General features: G+C 31.1%; 1 long non-coding RNA gene and 1 pseudogene across 3 annotated transcripts; one reads left to right on the forward strand and one right to left on the reverse strand.

The window, feature by feature from the left end:
* Positions 1-734: 734 nt before the first annotated feature.
* LOC124899755 lies at positions 735-3,239 on the reverse strand. Of its 3 annotated transcripts, none has more exons than XR_007057413.1 (4): positions 2,397-3,239; positions 2,210-2,274; positions 1,226-1,518; positions 735-1,123 (listed from the first exon to the last, which is right to left on the reverse strand). It is a non-coding gene; the product is annotated as an uncharacterized LOC124899755 (long non-coding RNA). The 3 variants fall into 3 exon arrangements; XR_007057364.1 differs by having other exon boundaries at positions 2,210-2,287; XR_007057320.1 differs by having other exon boundaries at positions 2,210-2,296.
* A 590-nt stretch (positions 3,240-3,829) lies between these two features.
* On the forward strand, positions 3,830-5,299 carry LOC107879106 (annotated as a pseudogene).
* Positions 5,300-12,309: the final 7,010 nt, after the last annotated feature.

Raw genomic sequence — 12,309 nt, forward strand, 5'->3', positions numbered from 1 at the left:
TATTTCATAGCATTAATATTTGAAGAGTTAAATTGTATTTTTATTAAAAAAAAAATTAATTTTCAAATATTTTTAGCTATATATAAAAAATAAATTTTTATTTAATAATCAAGCATGTACTAAGTTAGAAAGAGAATGTCAAGCTGCTTTAATTACTTGTCTGTGATAAAATTGTTAGGAAAAATAAAAATTTGATGTAAGATTAATAAGCATTTCAACAAAATAGAAAGACAATAAACCCTTGGATCAATTTTAAATTTGATTGTATAAATAGTTTTCATGGTGCCACTATCATTTTTTTCATGACTCATCACTTCTCTAGCATTTAATAAGTCCAAATAATTGTTCAAATTTACCAAAATAAATAAAATTTGGAGAGTAACTAAAACTTAAATTAGGAATAAAATTGACAAAAAAAATTAACGTGAAGACTATCAAAATGTCAAATTTTCTCTTGTATATAGTAATGGTTGTGGCACTACAAGAAAATTGAAGATTTTTTTTATTTTGAAAAGCGGTGGATGTTTCTAGAAATATTTTGGAGAAGAAAGGATATTTGAAAATATGATTTTACCCTTGGTCCTCCTTGAATCTTTCTATATAACACTAGATAAGTATGCCGTGCATTTCAAATTTGAATATAGTTTAATTTGTGTTTAATATTAGTCGCACTTAAACAGTAATTTGGCATACATATCTTACAAAATCAAATTTTCATCCTTTACAAAGTGACGAGCATATAAGACAATCCTTAATAAAATTATACATCTAATACATGAGCATTCGAGTCATCCTAAGCATAGAAGACTATCTATAGAGCACATATATATACTCAAAACATGTCTTACTTTGTAACAATGATGCTTGCTCCTAGCCTGGTATTAAAGGGATCAAGGAAAAGAAAATGTAACCAGATCACCCTTATTGACAAACAATTCAAAAACAAAAACTAAAACAATATTTCACAGACGTGAGGCTTAGAGGAATTAGGAATTACAATGCTTTAAATTTTGTTGAAGAGGATAGAAAACTTAAATATCGGGCTTCTGTAGAATGTTGAATCAATGCAAATCTTCAGTTCTTGAGAAAAATATATCAGGTATTAGCAAATTTTAGGCTTTAGCTGTAAAAAGACGTGATTGACATAATTATTAAAAGCATAAGCAATGTCTAGCAACTCATTGAACAAGAAGAGCACTAAAATTTACCAACTTCATAATGATACCTTCAAGCTGCCACTGCAACCACAAGGAATCTCCAAATTTTTCAAACTATCTTCTTCCTGGCAAATCCAGCATTCCACAGTCTGAAGTAATGGCTCTTCTTCATCTCCAGCTGTTGGACCTTCGTCCACCGTAGCATCAGCACCTGAGGACGTACCAACTGTCTGAGAGTCAGATCTGCCTCCAGAGGATTCTGTATCCTTGGGCCGTGGCAGAGAGTGCAAGACTCGGGTGCAGTGAGATGGTCAACACAAAAAACCAAATGTTCTTCCATTAGAAGTTCACCAACTTATCCCTAAGATCATCAAATATCATCAGCCATCTCACGTGACAAAAGTATAAGAGGAAAAATTTGGTGACTCACTAAGCAAAGAAAGATTCTCCAACCATCACATTCAACAGACTACTACAGATAATGTTTTTTGTGAATTTGGTATGTGTTAGTGCTGTATAGTTTTGCTTTGCTCAAGGTTAGCCCCAAATGTTGCCATATCAAAAAACGAATCTTGCTACTTACTAAAAGGGTCATTACATGTCAAGAGAAAGGGATTTGAAAAGCATAAGATGTCCTTTTAATTTCCTATTGATAAGGTTTAGGCTCTTTTCGTTTAGAATCAAGAATCCACAATGCCACATAAACGTGAAAGACAACTGGATCTCCTAGTTCAGATTCGCAAACAGAAACCCCACGTTCCCAGTACTAAAGAACAACACTCTTCAACAACAACAAAAAACCCAGTGTAATCGCACAAGTCTTTGGAACCTGCACATGTTTGGCTCCCAGGTTAAGGCAAATTAGAAGAAAAAGAAAATCATTACACAAAGTATCAAAAAATAACAACATGTTTGAATAACTGCTGCTGCCGAGCATTCAAACCACTCTTGAATGACAATGTTAATGGCACCACTTGATAACAATCAATTATATTAATGATAAGCAGTAGTAAATTGTATTCAGCGGAACATAAAGCATCTTAGTTGCTCACCCTCAATCACTCATCCAGAGACTTCTGCACTTCATCCTGGCTACCGATATTTATGGAGTTACTCTCTGCTGGTTCAAACTACAGTACCTCAACAATCGAGTCGGCGATGGCAGAACGGATTAAAAATGTAGAGTCAATGAAGAAAGATTAAGAGGAGCTCGAGATAGAACTCAGTAAAAGAGATTACCTAAAAGAATCTCAATTGCTGCAGATCTCCTATGTCCAAGCCTGTGTGAAGGAAACACTTAGGTTGCATCCTCCAGCACCATTGCTGCTTCCACATCGTGCTATTGAATCCTGCCAAGTGATGAGTTACACAATTCCTAAAGACGCTCAAATCTTGGTTAACGTCTGGGCTATTACAAGGGATCCTTTGATATGGGAAGAGCCAGAGATGTTTAGACTACACAGGTTTCTGAGTTCTGATTGCTTGATCAGTTTTGGGGTCGGTAAATACAGCCTTTACAGCAGCGTAATTCGAATTCCCAATTGCATTGGATGTAAGGTGTCACAGTAAGTTTCATGAGTTGAGCTTAAAAGGAAAACTAAGGAATCATGTAGCCCACCCAACTTGTTCGAGATTGAGGCGAAGTTATAATAGTAAGCAAACTTAGGTTTTGATGAAACACAGTATCATTCATATGGTCATATGATAAAAAATAAAAACTAATAGCTTTTTTGCAGCTACACCTTCTCACTAAGAAGCAACAAAACCAACCATTATCTGCAAAAATCCTGGAAACAACTTCAAACTCTCCACCAAACATATATTAGATATAATAGCAATGCACAACCAATAATAAGTAACAGTTCCATCCATTTAATACATACAAAAAAGCTCTACTTAATCAAAATTTTCAGAGAAAAGAGGTCAACAGAACGCATAAACTCATAAGTTGAAAACCACAGTGTATTAACCTCCTTCCTTTATTCATGAGTAATGGCAAAAGATAATAATGCTATGCACATACACGCGAAATATCTGCAACACATCTAGCTAGCTCAGATTATTGCACCACTCACAAAATAAACTTACCCAGTCAATAATGATATCATCAAGGTAATGTTGAGCTTTATCATGGCCTTACCCAGTCAATAATGATATCATCAAGGTAATGTTGAGCTTTATCAATTGGCCGTCTTCCAATGATAATCTCCAAAATCATGACTCCAAAAGAGAAGACATCTGACTTTTCAGTAATTTCCCAGTAAGAGCATATTCAGGAGCTAAGTACCTGCAAAAGGTAAGATGTTAGTGAAAGAAAGATATGGAGAGCACAAAGATAAACATAAACTGTAAATGTATAGGGATTAAATCTTGATTTTATATGCTATAGCAACTGCAGACTAAATACTGCATGAGGATGAAAACACAACCGTCTTTAATAGATTAAAAAAGAGTATTACCCAAAAGTTCCCATTACTCGTGTGAAGACATGCGTATCAGTGTCATAAGTCAACCTCGCAAGACCAAAATCAGCAACCTGGACCAAAGGACGGGCCTTTCACGGGTGCTCTGGTGGAAAAAGTTGAGGATCTTGTGTCTGGTTTATTCCTTCCTCTCTACTTTGTGTCTAGTGGATTGAAAATGAACGTAACCACCATTCAAGGGGCTCAATCATGGGGTCTTCTTGTTCTAGTCATAGTTACGGCGTGTTTTGGGAAGATTGTTGGCACTATTGTGGTATCACTTCTGTGCAAATTGCCCGTCCAAGAGGCTGTAACTATCGGTTTCTTGATGAACACCAAAGGTTTGGTGGAGCTCATTGTTCCAACATTGGCAAAGATAGAGGAGTAAGTTTCAGCTTGATTACACTTCGTTTTAGATTTACTACTTATAGTTTTGTAGCATCAGTTTTTGACTGATGATCGGTTTTGTAGGTACTTAATGACCAGACATTTGCCATCATGGTGTTGATGGCTCTCTTCACAACGTTCATCACGACTCCTATAGTGATATCAGTATATAAGCCAGCAAAACTGGCTGTGACAGCATACAAACACAGAACTATAAAGAGGAAAAACACGAGTAAACAGCTCTGAATCTTGACCTGCTTCCACAGCTCAAGGAACATTCCTGGAATGCTCAATCTCACTAACGTTTCTCAGGGTATTGAGAAGAGGGAAGGTCTTCGTGTCTATGTGATGCACCTCATGGAGCTTTCAGAAAGATCCTTGGCTATATTGATGGTCCACAAGGCTAAAAAGAATAGACTGCCCTTTTGGAACACTGAACAGATGCAAGATTCAAATCAAATTATTGTAGCTTTTGAGACTTTCTCAAATCTGAGTAAGGTGTCTATTTGACCAACTACTGCAATCTCATCTATGAACAGCATCCACGAGGACATAATCGCTAGTGCAGAGAGAAAAAGGGTTGCAATGATAATTCTCCCGTTCCATAAGCACCCAAGATTTGATGGACATTTGGAAACAACCCGAACTGATCTTAGGCGTGTGAACTGGAGAGTTCTTTAGCATGCTCCATGTTCAGTTGGCATATTAGTAGACCGGGGTCTCGGTGGAGCTTCTCAAGTATCCTCAAGTAATGTTGACTTTTCGGTAACTGCCTTGTTCTTTGGGGGCCATGATGATCGCGAAGCACTTGCTTATGGTGTGCGCATCGCTGAGCACCCTGGCATTAGTTTGGTAGTGGTCCGGTTCATAGTGGATCCTGAGGTTAACGGGACAAGTGTCAAGGTGGAAATGAATAACAGCTTTATCCCCGAGGCTCAATCTGATGATGAAGAGTTCCTAGCCAATGGGAAGCAAAAATCATATATAGATGGATCTATCAAATATGAGGAGAGGATCGTGAAAAATGCTCGAGGGACTATAGAAGCAATACGCGAGTACAATCTCTGCAATCTGTTTTTGGTTGGCAGAATGCCCAAGGGACAAGTAGTTGTAGCATTGGATAAAAAAAGTGACTGCCCTGAATTAGGATCCTTGGGAAACTTATTGACATTGCCAGAATGTTCAACTACAACATCGGTGTTGGTGGTGCAGCAGTATCGCAGCCAGTTACCTCAAAAGTCTCCCAGTTCTTTGAAAGAAGAGTCATCAGATGCCGATTGTGATTCAGAATGAACGTTGATTTGCTAGCAATTCCTCAAGCTTTTTTAAGCATTCAATGTACAGTAATAGATCACGAATGAAATATCAACTAAGAAAGATACATTACTGGTACTCTTAGCTTTCTATATATGGCATTTGTTCTATTATTGTAAAACTGCAAAGTCTTCAAGTTATTTTCTAATTAAATGACATTTGCATCAATGTTTACTGTTCCTTCATGTGATTCAATCTTGTTGCTTAATTATCTTCTGTCTGAAATGTGGACATTCGTCATCTAGATTCTAAGGTGCCAACATTTGAGCTGCTTCGTCTAGCAGCATGATACTTGTATTGCTCTCCCACAACCACACTTCATATTCTTTCTGAGTTCCCTCCAAGAAATATAGAATACTTGCCTCATCACGTCAATACCACGATCCTCTTGTCATTATTTAGATGGGCCATATAACTCTTCCTCTTGCTCATAACTGACCTTGTCCTTGTGTCTCATAATTTTTGTTAACAACTTTAACAGATAAAAAGTTTCACAATTTTGATCAATTTTTCCTCTTTCAAGTTGAATTTCTCATTGGTCGCATGGACTGTAGATGGGTTTACTTTATAGTTGGCCGATCTAATTTAACTTTTCTGTTGAGGAATCTTTGATATAAAATTATTACTATGAATCAAGGGTTCAGTTCAACTCTTATGTGCTAAAGACGACAGAATGATACTATTCGTTAGCTACATTAAAAAAAATTCCTGAGCAAATTATCCATTGCTTGTATCAGAACTTATAGCCGGCTTAATTGCCGCCTGCTCTAATTCTACTCTTTTTCGTTGAGGACCTCCTCATTCTGCCTTGGCTACCTTGAATCTTTCCACTTCCTCACCCATGAAACATTGAGGCACTATACACTCCTAATCATTCACCATGTAGAGCAACTATGAACCACTCTCTTTCAGCATTTCAAAAGATCATATGACCCTTTCAATTAATTTTTTTTTTACCATACATCCAATGTATATACACAAAAATAGACAAACTTTAAGTGTAGGAACAAAGACCAGAACATGGAGCAAGAAAGAAATAGGGAAGAGAACACTTACTGAATGTAATAAACGCAACAGAGGCTAGAAGATGAACAATTGCAGATACTACCGAAGGAGAGGACGATTCGACATAGTTATACAACTTCTTGAAGCAAAAATATGACTTTTGTCTCTGTCTCTTTGAATGTACTCTCATCACCCTATATGAAAAGAACCCCAAAAAGGCAATGACTGAAAAAGAATAAAAGGATTGAGCAAAAATTGAGATATGAACAAACCTGCAATTCTAATCTGCTGTAAAGATGAAGATTTTTTTTTTTTTTGGACTGAGTAAAATGTATGCAATAACATAATAAACTTGAAATAAAGAATCCATTTTTATACCTGGATAATCGGGAACTGCAAAGCCTCCCGCTTTGGATACACATAATGCACTCCATAGAACAACCCAATCTGCAAACCCCAAAACCATAATTTCCCTATCACCAACCTCGTCGGCTTCAATTGATCAAAAGCATTATGTGATTAGTCTGTGTTGGAGAAAAGTGAAATAGTATACAGATTGTTTGTGTGGTCAAAATCAGTTTGGATAAGATTAAAAAAATAGTTTTTTAGGTTAAGTGATTAAAAGTTTAAAATAATTACTTATAAATTAAGTACATAAATGTTTAGATAGAAGTATTGAAACTAAAAAAAAGTAGTTGAAGTATTTGATAAACAAATGATGTTAAACACTTTTTTTATTAAAATGATTTAAATTTACTTAAAGTTGTTAACACCATAAATAAGATGAATTATTTATAATTTTTAATTTTAAAATAAAATTTTGAATAAATCTCCGATGTAATGAAAGATTAGCTGAAACCAAGAAGAAAGATTAAGAGAAAATTGGAGGGAAGAGATGAAGCGAAGCGGTAAAGAGAAAAAAAAATTATATATTTAAGGACTACAAGTTTAGGATATTGTTGGAATTCGAGGAAAATATAAAATATAAAAAGGTAAATGTTTTGAGCAAACTTAAAAGAATTTTAATCTAAAAAAATAAAAAGTGAGGTACCCAATTTCTCACGTTTTGATTTTTTTAATCAATTTTTAGCTTTTTTTAAGCGTTTTTTAATATCAAATACCTTAAAAATCTAAAAAAGAGATTAAAAGCTGATTTGACCAGATTTTAATCTTATCCAAACGGGCTCTGAGTATGAGAAATATGGATGGTTCCAGAGCAGGTAGGATATTTGCTAGTGTAAAATTACTTAATTGCCCTTGGTCGTCCCCTTCTTCACATTTCTATATATAGAAACTAGAATAATGAAAGACCCGCTTACGGGCCCAATATTATAAATTTAAATATACTTATAGCTATTTAATTAGTTTTTTCCGAAAAAAAAAATGATCATTGATATTTTTTAATAAAACACAATAGAAAATGTAAGTAGAAATCATAATACATGATAAAATATAACTTCTTATTTTTACAAAATTAAATAATAGCTTATAACTTATTTAAGGTTTCATAATTAACATTAAAATGTCATATATTCTAATACTTATTTTAACATCAGCTCAAACACATTTTCTTAGATTAAACAACTAATTGTAATATTTTTCTTTTCTACTTTATTTAAAAATTATACAAGAGAATAGATTAAAATTATAAATATCTATTTATTAACATTTTATAAAAAATCATACGAAGCAATAAAGGATATTAATTCATACATAAATTTATTTTAAATATATTTAGATTCTTTTTTTAGGTGTTTAATAAACAAAATAAGGATCTATCGGATGAACATTTTAATGAATCATAGTGTTAAAGGTTTGCCTTTATGTCATGTCTTATATACGTTAAAAATAGGAGACCAATTTAATATAATAAGTAAGAAATTACTTTTTAAGTGATTTGTCTACCTGATGTGGAAATTACTACCATAAATAAAGAGAATCAAAAGAATAATAAAAGTTATCATGATATATATTATAGTAATTTAACATGAGATAGTTAATATTACATTTTAAATAAGTTGTTTAAAATAATTTTAATAGGTGCTGAGTAAATAATTATGTTTTCATAAATTATATGTAGTGCAAATCTTTGTAATGATATGTATCATTTGAAATTTTAAAATTACGGAGGAATCACTTATTATGTTTGATAGATAAACATCTATTCAATATTTATGAGTATTTTTTTTATTATCTTACTATAATAGTATAGTTACTTTATGCAATTAAATGTGTGGCTAAAATTATTTTCGTATTTTTATCTTTTATGAAACAAATTTGAGTATTTGCCCATCCTCCTATAAACTACGTCTTCCTTTATTTCAATTTATAACATTTTGATTCGACATCGAATTTAAGATATATGAAAAAACTTCACAATGTTTCATATTATCTTTAAAATAAATAAACCTTAAATAGAAGAGTATACCTTTGTGGACTTTTTGACAAATAAATGAAATCCAACATGACTAAAATCTTGATAATGTTATAGAATACTAACCAACTAAAAAATGTCAATTCCTTTTTAGAACTGATTAAAAAATATATATTATTTGAATTGAGACATAGGATGTATAGTTGATAATGGAAAAATTATCATCATCATGTAATATATATTTCACTTTTTCAAGTTTGTTCGGATTGTAAACACATTCAAGTATATCCAAATAGATGTACCATAATATTCTAGAATTGAATTTGTAAATCAAATTAAATTTTTAATCATCTAAATAATATTATTTAAATTGATTCGAATAGGTTCAAAAAATCAAGTTGATCTAATTTGTGCACAAACTTGATCTCAAATCATATAAATATTTTATACGTTTTTGTTTAGAATTAAATTTCATATTCTTTTATGAAAGTTTTCTAAGTATACGATAACATAGTTACATTTTTTTCTAAATATTTCTATTCTAATAAAATAAAAGTGAAAATTTCAAATCATGAAAAAGAATTGAAATTTAGATAATATCTCATCAAAATAGATTAATTATTAATATACAAAACATATTTTTTTGAAAATGATGCTTGAAAAAACATGGGGCCCACCTTAAGTGATATCATTAGGACACATTTGACATTTTGGGAAAGATGTTTGGCTATTTTGTCATTTTGAAATTTATGATCAACTTTTAAGACTATATATTATAAACAAATATTCTAGAGTATTTATTAAATGACAATTTTACCCTTGATCGTCCTCCAACTCACTCTTCTATATAGTAAAAAAAAAATATACTAGATATTGACGGGCTCAATAGTTTAATTTTAAGAAAAATGAATGATTATAATTTGTTATTTAATTATTACTTGTAAAAATATTTTACTTAATTATCATTTTTAGTCAATGTAACCAATTGTTCGTTATCAAAAGTATTCATTCATTCAATGAATATAATTCGTATTAGTTCATTTGGAGTTGTATATATAGATGCATAACTGTAAAATTATAGTCAAACATGATTATATCCATAAGAACTCAATTAAACGGGAATGACAAAAGTATTTTGTCTCCTTTACTTAACAACATATGTTCACTCATAAAACACTTATAATGAAACAATACAAAAAGTACATAAGAATTTTTTTAGTCTATTTATATATTATCAATAGAAATGACTCATGAAGGAATGGAGTACAATATATATATATATATATATATATATATATATATATATATTACTATTATTATTAGCGTAAATAAATATTTAGCATCAAGTTTCGTTTATTTATTATAGCATGTAGTCTGCCTTTCTTTTAAGAACAAATCTCAATTTTATTACTTATAAATATTCTTATATAACACGATAATAAAAAGTTTTTTACTCTCTCCATTTATTTTTATTTGCTTACAATATTAAAAATAATTGTTCAGCTTTATTGGTCCATTTTGAATAATCAAGAGATAATTTATCATTTTGTGTATACTAATTATCAAATACTACTCATTTTTCAACACTTAGATGACTTATAATTAATATGGATAATATAGTAAAATTATACTTTTATTTATTATTTCTTAAAAAATACAATAAGTCAAAATGGATAAGTAAAGATGGATAGAAAAAGTACTTCACATTGTACGTTACGTAAATTAAATTCTCACATCAATTAGTATATAGATTGTAGTATCATTATAAAATATAAAGAAAGTTCATCACCTAATTTAATTTTTAGAGTTTAACAAATTATATCTTAAAAATGTATGTGGATATTGTGAAAAGTTTAAATCTAAAATTACTGAATAGTGCTGATATAATGATGTCTCTTTTATTTTTTATTATCCTACTCTATTAATTATATACAACAACCGAATGTGGGGAAAAATTAATTTTACTTTTTCGTGAACATTTTTATTTGAATAAAATAAAATTAAAATTTTACCAAACAAAAAGCTAATAGAAATGAGTAGTATTTTCACCGTACAAACACTCCACTTAAATATAGATCAATCATTTATTTAGCACTGATACAATATTTGTGGAAAATTGTGAATGGGCATTGTGGATCCACTAAGATATCTACAACTTAGGAATTAGGATACAATTAACATATGTTGAAAAAAGCTTGGTTTTATTGTCATTAGAAGTTTATGGACAAATTTTAAAGCTTATAGCATAAGATAATAATGTAGACTTTTTTTGAAATGATGAAACTATCCTTGGTCGTCCCACCTACTCAAAAATATAAATAAAATAAAATATAATATAATATATATATATATATATATATATATATATATATATATATATATAATATCTGATGTTACAAGAAGTGCGGTATTTCTCATTTCCTTTGTTTGTTAGATCGGGTGCTCATCTTTTTTATGCTTAATTTAGGGTTTGCTTTGTGTTTGGCTGGAGAAAAAGTTAAAATGTTGTTGGATAAAATGGTTCACTTAGATAATTACACAACCCCAGAGCAAAGCAGTTAGTTCCCGATTAAGAGCGTAGTTGGTTGAACCTTAATCAGCACGTTGGAATGATGGAGAAACAGAGTAGAAGAGAAAGAAGCAAATAAGAAAACTGCTCCCTCCATTCACTTTTATTAGTTTAGTGTATTGAGAATATATGTTTGTTTTACTAAAGGTAATCTATTATTTAGTTTCTAATTTACTTTTATTCTACTATAATTATTTTTCAATGTTTTTTTAAATGATGATGGTGACTAAACTTGGAAGCATAAAAAAGACATCATATAAATCTACTTTGATCTCAGAAATTTTGATTACTCACATATAATTGTAGAAAATAAATTTTGTGTCGGAAAAATAATTATTGCGATGAAAAAGAATAGTGCAACAATTCTTGTAATTGATTTCAAATATATGAGTGTTACAATTTCTATGATTTTTTTTTTCAAATATAAATTCAAAGACTTCAAGCTTGAATTTGAATCTCGATGAACTTGAGATTGACTTGTATTTGAATTCAAAGCCTTCGAGTTTGTTCTTGAATTTGGTGGTCATGATCTTGACATGTACTTGAATTCAAGAGTTTTTGAGCTTGATCTTGAGTTGTATTTGAACTTGTGTGCTTAAATTCTTCAACTTGTAGCTTGTAGAGAAATCTGCAGAGTTTGATTCACGTGTCTTTTTGGCTTCTTGTTACATTTTTGGTCCTTTTTCTGAATTATGAGACCCTAATTTATAGTTGTGGGATGGAAAAGTTATGATGAATGCAAACTCTTTTCGACTAATCAAATTGAAGGTGGCATGGCCATATTCAATTGGTTAGAATATGTCACTTGTATATGTGGCGTGTTTCTATTGGCCTTGAATTTGACTTGACATGCTATGTCATTTTGATACGTACCATGATCTTATTGACTCTTTTGCTTGATTTGACATGTCACGTCATTTGACACGTAAAATCTAAATGGGCCTAGAATAAATAACATCTTGGCTTGACAAAGTGTGCTCATCACCTGTGGTCCAAATTAATGGACTAGTTCAATAAAAATTAAATTTTTTAATTAAAGGG

The sequence above is a fragment of the Capsicum annuum genome, chromosome 1 (genome assembly GCF_002878395.1).
Source record: "Capsicum annuum cultivar UCD-10X-F1 chromosome 1, UCD10Xv1.1, whole genome shotgun sequence".
NCBI classification, from domain to species: domain Eukaryota; kingdom Viridiplantae; phylum Streptophyta; class Magnoliopsida; order Solanales; family Solanaceae; genus Capsicum; species Capsicum annuum.